This window comes from Pongo abelii, chromosome 16 (assembly GCF_028885655.2).
Source record: "Pongo abelii isolate AG06213 chromosome 16, NHGRI_mPonAbe1-v2.0_pri, whole genome shotgun sequence".
Lineage (NCBI taxonomy): Eukaryota > Metazoa > Chordata > Mammalia > Primates > Hominidae > Pongo > Pongo abelii.
Genome location: NC_072001.2, coordinates 23,108,594 through 23,121,067, shown reverse-complemented (window position 1 = coordinate 23,121,067; position 12,474 = coordinate 23,108,594). Strand labels below are relative to the sequence as shown.

The 12,474-nt window shown below is 40.3% G+C and overlaps 1 protein-coding gene across 2 annotated transcripts in view; it reads left to right on the top strand.

The window, feature by feature from the left end:
• Nucleotides 1-12,474, top strand: part of LOC129050356 (multiple C2 and transmembrane domain-containing protein 2-like) — a 78,497-nt gene that overhangs the window by 44,195 nt on the left and 21,828 nt on the right. The gene's annotated exons all lie outside the window — the stretch shown is intronic.

Here is a 12,474-nt window from a genome sequence, read left to right as displayed (position 1 = left end):
GCCAGGCCGATCTATTCATTTCTGATTTATAAAGTGGGCCGGGTGCGGTGGCTCACGCCTGCAATCCCAGCACCCCAGGAGGCCTAGGCCGGCGGATCACCCGAGGTCCGGAGCCCCAGGCCAGCCGGACCAACATGGAGAAACCCCGTCCCTATCCAAAAAAAAAAAAAATTAGTCAGGCATTGTGGCTCACACCTGGAATCCCAGCCACTCGGGAGGCTGAGTCAGGAGAACCACCCAAACCCGGGAGAGGGAGGCCACTGCCGGCGGAGACCGCGCCACTGCATTCAAGCCTAGGGAACAAGAGCGAAATTCGGCCCTAAGAAAAAAAAAAAAGAGAGAGAGAGAGAGAGAGACCAGTTTCACCATGTTGCCCAGGCCAGTCTGGAACTCCTAGGCTCAAGGGATGCCCCGCGCTCGGCCGTCCAAGGTCCTGAGACCATAAGCGTGAGCCACCACGCCAGGCCCATCTATGCCTTTCTGATTAATAAATTGGGCCGGGCGCGGTGGCTCACGCCTGCAATCCCAGCACCCCCGGGAGGCCTAGGCGGGCGGATCACCCGAGGTCGGGGGTTCCAGGCCAGCCGGACCAACATGGAGAAACCCCGTCTCTACCCACAAAAAAAAAAAAAAAAAATTAGCCTGGCATTATGGCTCACGCCTGCAATCCCAGCCACTCGGGAGGCTGAATCAGGAGAACCACCCAAACCCGGGAGGCAGAGGCCACGGCGGGCCGAGACCGGGTCACTGCATTCCAGCCTGGGCAACAAGAGCAAAATTCCGCCCTAAGAAAAAGAAAAAGAGAGAGAGAGAGACCGGTTTCACCATGTTGCCCAGGCCAGTCTGGAACTCCTAGGCTCCAGTGACCCACCGCGCTCCGCTGTCCAAAGTCTTGGGATCACAAGCATGAGCCGCCACCCCAGGCCCATCTATTCCTTTCTGATTAATAAAGTGGGCGGGGCGCGGTGACTCACGCCTGCAATCCCAGCACCCCGGGAGGCCGAGATGGGCAGATCACCTGAGGTCGGCAGTTTGAGACCAGCCTGAGCAACATGGAGAAACCCCGTTTCTATCAAAACAACAACAGCAAAACAAAATTAGCCAGGCATGATGGCTCATGCCTGTAATCCCAGCCACTCGGGAGGCTGAGGCAAGAGAACCACCCAAACCTGGGAGGCTGAGGCCTCGGTGAGAGGAGACCGCACCACTGCTCTCCAGCCTGGGCAACAAGAGCGAAATTCCGCCCAAAAAAAAAAAAAGAAAAGACAGAGACCAGGTTTCACCATGTTGCCCAGGCCGGTGGAGTCTTGCTCTGTCGCCCAGGCTGGAGGGCAATGGTGCCATCTCGGCTCATGGCAACCTCTGCCTCCTGGTTTCAAGCGATTCTCCTGCCTCAGCCTCCCAAGTAGCTGGGACTACAGGTGTGTGCCCACATGCCCGGCTAATTTTTGTTTTTTTCTAGTAGAGATGGGGTTTTGCCACATTGGCAAGGCTGGTCTTGAATTCCCGACCTCAGACAACTCACCCGCCTCAGCCTCCCAAAGTGCTGGGATTACAGGCGTGAGCCACCGCACCCGGCGTTTATCTTTCTTTTCTCCTCCAAATCCCTGGCAAACAATGATCTTTACAGTTTGCCTTTTCCAGAATATCATATAAATGGAATCAATCATTCCAATTTATGTATGTAAGTTTTTCAAACTGCCTTATTTCACCTAGGAAGATGCATTTGAGATTCATCCATCTTTTGCATGATGCTCCTTTTTGTTAATGACTAGTATTCCATTGTAGAAATGTACTGCAGTTTGTTTAGGCATTCACTTATTGAAGAACATCTTATTTGCTTCCAGTTTTGGGTGAATATGAATATGGCTGCTATGAACATTTGTGTACAGGTTTTGTGCGCACATAAGTTTTCAAATCAGTATGCAAATACCTAGGAACACCCTATTGTTGGATCATGTGATGAGACTATGTTTTTACTTTGTAAGAAGCTGCCAAACTGCTGTCCTAAGTGGTTGTACTATTTTGCTTTCCAACAAGCAATACATGAGAGTTTCCAGCACCCCACAGATTAACTATTAAAAGCAATTGGAATTTTCCTGATTTTGGATTTTAGCAATTTTGATAGGTGTGTAATGGTATCTCATTGTTGATTTAATTTGAATTTCCAAAAAAATGACATTTAGCAAATTTTTATATACTGATTTGTCGTTTGTCGTCTGTATATATATTTTGTTGTTGTTGTTGTTTGTTTTTGTTTTTTGGTTTTTTTTGAGATGGAGTCTTGCTCTGTGGCCCAGGCTGGAGTGCAGTGGCACAATCTCGGCTCACTGCAAGATCTGCCTCCCGGGTTCATGCCATTCTCCTGCCTCAGCCTCCTGAGTAGCTGGGACTACAGGAGCCCGCCACTACGCCTGGCTAATTTTTTGAATTTTTAGTAGAGACGGGGTTTCACCGTGTTAGCCAGGATGGTCTCAATCTCCTGACCTCGTGATCCACCCGCCTTGGCCTCCCAAAGTGGTGGGATTACAGGCGTGAGCCACCGCCCGGCCCCTTTTCCCATTTTCTAATTGGATTATTTGTTTTTCTGCTGAGGTTTTAGAGTTTGTTACATGTTTTATACATGAGTTCTTTTGTGACTATTGGCTTGCAGATATTTTTAGTGGTCTGTAATTATTTTTATTCCTATTCCTAGTCTTTCATAGAGCAAACATTTTTAATTTTGATGGAATCCAACTTACCATTTTACCCATTTTCCCTTCAATGGTTCATGCTTTTGGTGTAAAACAAGAGAGCTACTTACTTAGCCCGCTATTTACTTAGCCCTAGATGCAAAGTTTTTCTCCTATTTCTTCTGAAGTTTAGCAGCTTTAGTTTTGCATTTAAGTACATGATCCATTTTTTAGTTAATTTTTATAAAAATGTGAGGTTCAGGCTGAGGTTCAATTTTTTGGCCTATGGATGTCCAGTTGCCCCATCACCATTTACTGAAAAGGCTATCCTTCCTCTGTTGAGCTGCTTTTGCAACTTTGTCAAAGATCAACTGGTTTTTGCTCATTTTATAATTAGATTGCTTAATTTCTTATTGTTGAATTTTAAGAGTCATTTGCATATTTTGAACACAAGTCTTTTGTGATTTGAAAATACATTCTCAGTCTATGACTTGCCATGTCACCTTAACTGACATAACATTTCACAAACTAAAAAGGGTTTTTTTCTTTTAACAAAGCTTTCATCAATGTTTTGTTTCGTGGGGTTGTACTTAAAATTTCATCAAGGTACAAATATCTAACAAGGTCACATAGATTTTCTCCTGTGTTTTCTTCCACAAGTGGTATAACTTTGTATTTCACATTTAGATTTATAATACATTTTGAGTTAATTTTGTGTAAGGTATAAGATGTGTGTCTAGGTTCAATTTTTAGGAGAGAGGACGTATGTATGTCTAATTGTTTTAGCATCACTTGTTGAGAAGACTATCTTCTCTTCATTGAATTGCCTTTGTGAGAGATATATATATATATATATCAGTTGACTATATTTGTGAGTCTGTCCCTGGGCTCTCTATTCTGTCCCATTGATCTGTGTGTCTGTTCTTTCACCAATACCATGCTGTCTTGATTGCTTTAGATTTATAGAACATTGTGATGTATTTAATATCAGGTAGTACAAGTCCTATAACTTTGTTCTTCTTTAATATTGCATTGGTCTTTTGCCCTTCTATAAAAAATTTAGAGTAAGTTTGCCAATATCTTCAAAATAGCCTTCTTGAATTTTGATTAGGATTGTGTTGAATCTATAGAACAAGTTTGAAAGAATTGGCGTTTTAACAATATCGATTCCTCCAATATAGGAATATTGACTACATTTCCATTTAATCAGATCTTCTTTGATTTCTGTCATCAGTGTTTTGTAGTATTTTGCATACACATACTGTAAAATAATGTTTCAGCTTTATACCTCAGTACTTCATTTTTTGTATGTGCTTACTGTTTTAAATGTTTTCTAAAGTAAATTTCAAATTTTAATTGTCCTTTTTTGTTATATATAATAACAATTGATTTTTGTATGTTATACGTGTATCTAATGACCTTGATACACCCACTTAAGTCCAGAAGTTACATTCATTTCAATTTCCTACATAGACTATCATTTCATTTGTGAATAAAAGTTGGTTTCTTTCTTTCCAATCTATGTAATTTTTCTTCTTGTCTTATTTCTCTGACTAAGACTTCCAGTATGATGTTAAGTATGAGGAGTTAGGGAGGACATATTTGACTTCTTTTTTTTTTTTTTTTTTGAGACAGAGTCTCACTCACTCTGTTGCCAAGGCTGGAGTGCAGTGGTGCAATCTCGGCTCACTGCAATCTCCGCCTCCTGGGTTCAAGGGATTCTCCTGCCTCAGCCTCCTGAGTAGCTGGGATTACAGGTGCCTGCCACCACTCCCAGCTAATTTTTTGTATTTTTAGTAGAGACGGGGTTTCACCATGTTGGTCAGGCTGGTCTCAAACTCCTGACCTTGTGATCTGCCCACCTCGGCCTCCCAAAGTGCTGGGATACAGGCGTGAGCCACCGCGCCCGGCCTTGACTTCTTAATAATCTTAGAAGGCAAATACTTATGTCTCTTGCCATTAATTCTAACATTAGCCACAGACATCATACACATACTTTATTCGGTTAAGGAAGTTCCCGTCTATTTGTAGTTGAGTGAGTTTCTTTAGATATTTTAATTACAAGTGGTGTTGGATTTTGTTCAAAGCTTTTTCTGCGTCTGTTGATAAGATCATACAGCTTTTCTTATTTAGTCTGTTATGAGGAATGTACATATATGTGTGTGTATATATATATCCACATTTATTTTTGTGCATGTATGTATACATTCTCAGCCACTTTTGCTGCTACAATGTATTAAAGGCCTTTGATAATTGCTTGTGCACTAGATCCCATCCGCTTTCACTCACTCAAACACTTTGCTTCTATAATAGTTTCCCTTTCTCTGGCATCTTCATTTTTTTGTCCTCTGCACCATTCCAATCACCTCACAAGCATGCTGTATATACTGTCTCCACCAAAACACACAGGTGTGCATGCACAAACACATACATACATATGCACCTCTCTGTATTAATCCAAGTTATCAATTTTTTACTGTACTTTCCTTTGTAGAAAAAATTATATGACTCATCTCTTAATTCTTTTGAATCTACTCTAAGATTTTTATCTCCACAACTCATCTGAAATCATTTTTGCCAAGGTTGCAGGTGATCTTCCACCTTGAGAAATCTAATGGACAATTCTTTTCCTCTTAAATTTTCTGGCAGTACTTGACATGGCAAAGTTGCAAAAGCAACTCAATAGAAGGATAGCCTTTTCAGTAAATGGTGATGGTGCAACTGGACAGCCATAGGCCAAAGACATCCCTGTGTCTTTATCCTTCATTTGAAGGAAAGAAGACAGGGGAACAGGAGGGGGATATAATACTCTCCAAGTTTTCATACCTTCCTTCTCAGGCAGTTTGCTGGGCTTATTCTTCTTCTTCCACCCGACCTCCTAACATAGGAAAACATTAATCTTTAGTTCCTGTTAATGATCTTTCTGCTATTCATATTCATGTTAATAAGTGATTCCATCTGTTACAGGTATTAGTTAGATAGCATGCATCTGAACAGAACACGCCCCAAATTTATCTTTCCTTCCCTGTATTCCATTGTTGAATTCCCTCAAAATTTCCACTGAAATCTCTAATCTTATGTTTAATATTCTCCCAAACAAATTCTTGATTACAGCAATCCATTTCCACTAACATTCTCCTCCTTTAGTCCTACCTATCTCAGTTGACGTCAGCTTCTAGTTGCTGAGACAAAAATACTTAAAAATTACAATTCTTTCCACTTTCCCATACCCCTGCATAGCGAAGCCATGAACAAATCTCATCTGCTCTAACTTTAATATATATTCCCAGTCTTGCCACTTTTCATTATTCCTGACACTCGTATCCTTAACCAAGCTGTAATTACCACTTTCCTGGAATAATTAGAATAGTTTCTTAATTGGTTTTTATTTACTTCTGTTCTTGCCTCCCTGCAGCCTATATTCTTCACACAGCAGCTAAGGTGATCATTTAATGTAGAACTCAGATCTAATGGCAAAATTTCTATACCACTTGGAACAAAATCCAAATGCTTGCAGGGATCTCGTGTCTATGCACTTTGATGCTCATTTGCTCTTGCGCTGCTCACTCTCCTCTATTCTGGCCTTCTGACGTTGCTTACTCTTCTAGATTTTCCCTTGGTTCCTTCATTTACTTAATTCTGGTCTGTGCTGAAGTATCTCTTTAAAAAGCACTTCCCAGAACACTCTAGCAAAACAAACAAACAAAAAAAGCCCCTCTGCCACACCCAATCTCTTCACTCTTTCTTTTTTCTCCTTTGCACTTATTACCACCAAAAATTCTATCACGTATCCAATTATTTACTTGTTTACTGTATATTGTCTCTCATTAGAAAATATGCTTCATCTGGATGGCTGTTTTACCTGTGCAGCTCCATAACTATATTTCCTGAAGGGTTCCTGTCCTACAGGTGGCACTCAAATATTTACTGCATGACTAAATGAATGAATTGAAGGAGGGGGCAAGAGACACAGGTGTGTTCCCATTCTCTAGGATTTTTAAAACATAATAACACTACTTGTAAAAACAACAAAACACCAAAAACACAGTTATAAAGAGTGTAGAAATTAGTAAATAATCCCTGTGTACCCCCCTAAAAGGTAAGAGTTCTTATGGAAAGGTGGGGAACCTGTTGTACACAAGTTATAAGAACATGTGTCAGTGACTGTGGACCAAAGGGAAGCATGGCCTACAGCCACAATGTCTATACATTCTTATTAAATTATTAAAGTCCTGGAGTACTCAGATATATGGAGTCTCATTCAACCATGGATGAAACATACACAAAGATATTTCTGATCCTACATTAATACATCCATGAGATAGTGTGACATTTAAAATTATTGTAGAATTTCTGAATAACTAAAAAAAGAGTCATTTGCTACATGTATATATATGTAGATTTTTAAATATAGTTAATTTAAAAATTGGGAATTTCAGGGGCAATTACACAAGTTATTCTAAGGCAAGATATTATAGTGGTAAATCTGTCAAGCTTTGGAATGAAAGTAAAAAAATGAAGAACCTCAAAGAACCATTTTTACTTATACTTCATATCTTCTTTTGAGAAGTATCTGTTCATGTCATTTGTGCACTTTTTAATGGGGTGGTTTGGGTTTTTTTTTTCTTTGTAAGTTTGAAGTTCTGTATAGATGCAGGATATTAGACCTTCACTAGATGCATAGTTTGCAAAAATTGTCTCCCATTCTGTAGGTTATCTGTTTACTCTGTTGATAGTTTCTTTTGCTGTGCAGAAGCTCTTCGGTTTAATCAGATCCCGTTTGTCAATTTTCACTTTTGTTGCAATTGTTTTTGGCATCTTCATCATGAAAGCTTTGCCCGTACCTATGTCCTGAATGGTATTGCCTAGGTTGTCTTCCCATTATCCTTAGCAAACTAATGCAGGAAGAGAAAATGAAACACTGCATGTTCTCACTTATAGGTGGGAGCTAAATGATGAGAACACAGAGTGAATAAAACAAATAATGAATGGGTACTAGACAATACCTGGATGATGAGGTAATCCCTGGGGTTTGTTGTATGGATTATCTCATCACCTAGAAGCCTAGTACTGATTAATTATTTTTCCTGATCCACTAATATCTCCATAAATATGCATGGACTAATGATTATTCTAGATACTAGATAATAAATACCACATAGCATATGCCCATGAGCTATCTCTCTCCAAGATGTGACATCACTGATTTCAAATTTTATTTTATTTTATTTATTTATTTTTTTGAGACGGAGTCTCACTCTGTCACCCAGGCTGGAGTGCAATGGTGCAATCTCAGCTTACTGCAAGCTCCTCCTCCCAGGTTCACGCCATTCTCCTGCCTCAGCCTCCCAAGTAGCTGGGACTACAGGTGCCCGCCACCACGCCTGGCTAATTTTTTGTATTTTTAGTAGAGGCGGGGTTTCACCATGTTAGCCAGGATGGTCTCCATCTCATGACCTCGTGATCCACCCGCCTCAGCCTCCCAAAGTGCTGGGATTGCCACCACACCCGGCCTTTATTTTTTTTATTTGTATTTTCTAAATTTCCACAATACATTTTTATTACACCCAAAGTCGAAAATCAAAATGGCAAAGTAGGTCAGAAAGACTGAAGATGAAGAAAACTGGAAAAAGGCTAGCCTATTTTTAGAAGAAATCTAATGGTTGCCTCTGTATAAGTAATTTCAGTAGAAGAACAGTCTTTAGAAACCAAGATAATGATTGAGAAGCAAACAGAAATTTAATCAGGAAGGAATTATGGAAAAATGCACATGGTAACAGGGCAGATCACCTGAGGTCAGGAGATCGAGACCATCCTGGCCACCATGGTGAAACCCCATCTCTATGAAAAATACAAAAATTAGCTGGGCGTGGTGGTGCGTGCCTGTAGTCCCAGCTACTGGGGAGGCTGAGGTGGGAGAATCACTCAAACCTGGGAGGCAGAGGCTGCAGTGAGCTGGGATTGTGCCATTGCACTCCAGACTGGGCAACAAGAGCGAAACTCTGTCTCAAAAAAAAAAAAAGTGTACTGGATAATTATTTATCTTTTTTTTTTTTTGAAATGGAGTTTCACTCGTTGCCCAGGCAGGAGTGCAATGGCTTGATGTTGGCTCACCGCAACATCCGCCTCCTGGGTTCAAGCAATTCTCCTGCCTCAGCCTCCCGAGTAGCTGGGATTACAGGCATGCGCAACCACGCACAGCTAATTTTGTATTTTTAGTAGAGACGGGGTTTCTCTATGTTGGTCAGGCCGGTCTTGAACTCCCAACCTCAGGCAATCCCCCTGCCTCAACCTCCCAAAGTGCTGGGATTACATGCATGAGACACTGCGCCCAGCAATTATTTATATTTAAAAAATTTTATTAGTGAAATGTTTCTTAATTTTGAAAAGCCCACTGATATAATAAAATCACCTTGTTAATCAATACGTAATTTTTTTTTTTTGAGACAGGGTCTTACTCTGTCACTCCAGCTGGAGTGCAGTGGCACAATCACAGCTCACCGCAGCCTTGACCTCCCAGGCTCAAGTGATCCTCCCACCTCAGCCTCCCAAGTAGCTGGGACTACAGTTGCATATCACCATGCCCAGCTAACTTTTGTATTTTTTGTAGAGACAGGGTTTCGCCATACTGCCCAAGCTGGTCTTGAATTTCTGGGCTTAAGCAATCCACTTGCCTCAGCCTCCCCAAAGCACTGGGATTACATGCATGAGCCCCCAAGCCTGCCCAATAAATTTTTTTAAACGTCATTTAAAAGTTTTTCTCTGCCTCTCTACTCTGCCAACCAGGATCACCATTATCCTAAGGTTTTTGGTTTTTTGTTTGTCCCATAGTTGTTGGATAGTTGCTAGTACCAACCAAATTACCTATTTCCTTGTTCACCTCTGGTGGGAGGCTGAATTCTCACAGTTCTCACCTACATGTGGGAACGAATATTTCTAGAAGTCTCTAGAAAACCTCTCTTCATGCTCTTTGTCCACATATGGATTGCATAACCATATGTAGTTATGAACCACATCATTGAATCCATTACTGGCAAAGGTGATGAAATTTCAGTCTAACCTTGGGGCTTCACCTGAGGCTTTTACCTGTGTGGGAGAGGACGAGAATGGGGATGTAACAAAGTCAGAATTCTACTAAAGAAGAAATACTGGATGGATGCTAACCACATCATCTACTATGCATACTGTTTTGCATGCATTTCTTGCTATCTCATTTCATTCTTATGAAAGCAAAATTTTATTATTGATTTATGGATTAAAGCAATAAATTGATGAATTTTATAAAAAGTGATTATGTTGTATTTCCAAGTTCATTCAGCTCAGTATGTATTTTATTTCTCTTGAAACTTCCTCTTTGACAATTTACAAGTTTTGGGAGATTTTTCTGTTATCTTATTGATTTCTAGTTTGATTCATTTATGGTCACAGAGCGTATCTTACGTGGTTTCACTTATTTTAAATATATCAGTGTTTTGGTCGGTCATGACAACTCACACCTGTAATCCCAGCACTTTGGGAGGCCGAGGCAGGTGGATCGCTTGAGGTCAGGTGAGACCAGCTTAGCCAACATAGTGAAACCCCGTCTCTACTAACCATACAAAAATTAGCTGGGCATGGTGGTGGGTGCCTGTAATCCCAGCTACTTGGGAGGCTGAGGCACGAGAATCGCTTGATCCCGGGAGGTGGAGGTTGCAGTGAGCTGAGATCTCACCATTGCACTCCAGCCTGGGCAAGAGTGAGACTTAGTCTCAAAAAAAAAAAAAAAAAAAAAAAAATATATATATATATATATATATATGTATATATGTTAGAGTTTCATAACCCAAGATATGGTCTATTTTGGTGAATGTCCCATAAATACTCAAAAAAAAAGTGTATTCTGTATTGGCTGATGGTACCGTTCAGTTCTTCTGGAGCCCCTCATACTTGCTTTTTGTCTAGCGGGTTTATCCATTACTGAACAAGGGGTGTTGAAGTCCCCAACTATCACTGTGAATTTGTCTATTTTTTCCTTTTAGTTCTATCAGTTCTCAGATCATATACTTTGCAGTTGTGTTATTTGGTGTATGCACATATGTTGTCTTTTTGTGATCTGACCTCTTCATTGTTATGTAATGTACCTCTTTGTCTCTGGCAATTTTCTTTTGTCCTGAAGTTTACCTTGTCTGATAATAATTCATCCAATCCAGCTTTCTTTGGATTAGTATTTGCAAGATGTATCTTCTCCCATCCTTTTACTCTTAGTTTCCTGATAATTGATATTTACTGATACAAATTAAATTACTGTTAATTTACTGATACTGATATTTTAAGTGAGTTTCTTGTAGATAGCATTCATTTGGTTGGGTCATGTTTTTAAATTCACTCTTGCAATCTTTTAGTTGGTGTGTTTAGACCATTTACATTCAATGTAGTTACTGATATGTGAGATTATAAGTCAGTCATTTCATTGTCTTGATTTTTCATTTCCCCTTACCTGTCTTCAGTTGGGTTATTTGGACATTCTTTAGTAGTGTATTTATCTAGATTTTTGAGTGTCTCTTCATACCGTTTTTCAGTGGTTACTCTAAAAACTGCAATACACACATGGAGTTTATCACAGTCTACCAGTATCAACATCTACCACTTGAGGTGGAATGTGGATATTTAACCACTATTTAAGTCCCTTTTACTGCCCCAACCTTGCGATATAGGTATCTTAAATACTTCCTCTACATACACTGAGAAACACATCAATGTTGTAATTTATACTTTAAAATGACAAGTATAATTGGATATTATACTTGTCTTCCGTAATAACAAGCTCAGTGTCTACATACCTCCTCATTTACTCAACATCCATTCATCCATGAATTTAAGGTAGCCACTTTCCCATCCACCATGCATTCAATTCACCATCTGTGATCCTTGAAATTCACCTGAAACTTGTTTCTAATGTATTTGAGTCTGACCAAAAATCTCATGAGCCTGTAGACTCATCCTCTGAGATCTATGCTCTTTTTCCTTTCCTTCTCTGAGTACTCTACTCAATGTCACAGGAATTACAAGGAAATTCCTACGACTGGCAGGAAGAAATGGTCCCCATCTCTGTGTGTGAATTATTCCCTCTAACCCTTTCACGGAGTTCTATTTCCAAGCTAAGGTAGCTTCCTAACATGCATGCACCACTTGATGCTCAGATGAAGACATGAAAGATTCTGTGGATCTTTGGAGTATACTCTGTGCAACTCCAGCACCATGGCCTCCTCAGACTTCCAACTCCTATCCCCTTAACTCAGGGAGACCACTAAGCTCCACATGGATTCCTCCTTCCTGCACTGCAGTCCGAAGTCTCTCCAGCCAGTAAACTGGACAACTGCAGGGCTCACCTTGTTTGTTTAGCCTCTGTCAGGGATCAATTCCTGTGCTGCCTGATGTCCAGTGCCAGAAATCCATTATTTCATGTATTTTGTCTTGGTTGCTTGTTTCAGGCAGGAGGAGAAATTGGTCTCTTCTACACCATCTTGACTGGAATCAGAATTCTAAATTGACAGGCTTTTTCTGTCAGCACCTAAAAAAATGTCATTACATGTCATTGTAGAATTTGTCGTTTTTTCTTTCTTTTTTTAAGATTTTCTCTTCATCTTTGGTTTTCAGCTTGACTATGGTGTGCTTAGGTGTGGTTTTATTTCTATTTGCCCTGCTTGGGGTTGCTGAGTTTCTTCAAGCTGTAGGTTGACAGCTTACATCAGATTGGTAGTGTCCTTGTCAACTATTTTTTCAGAGATTGCTTCTGTTCTGTTTTCTCTCTCTTCCTTTTTCT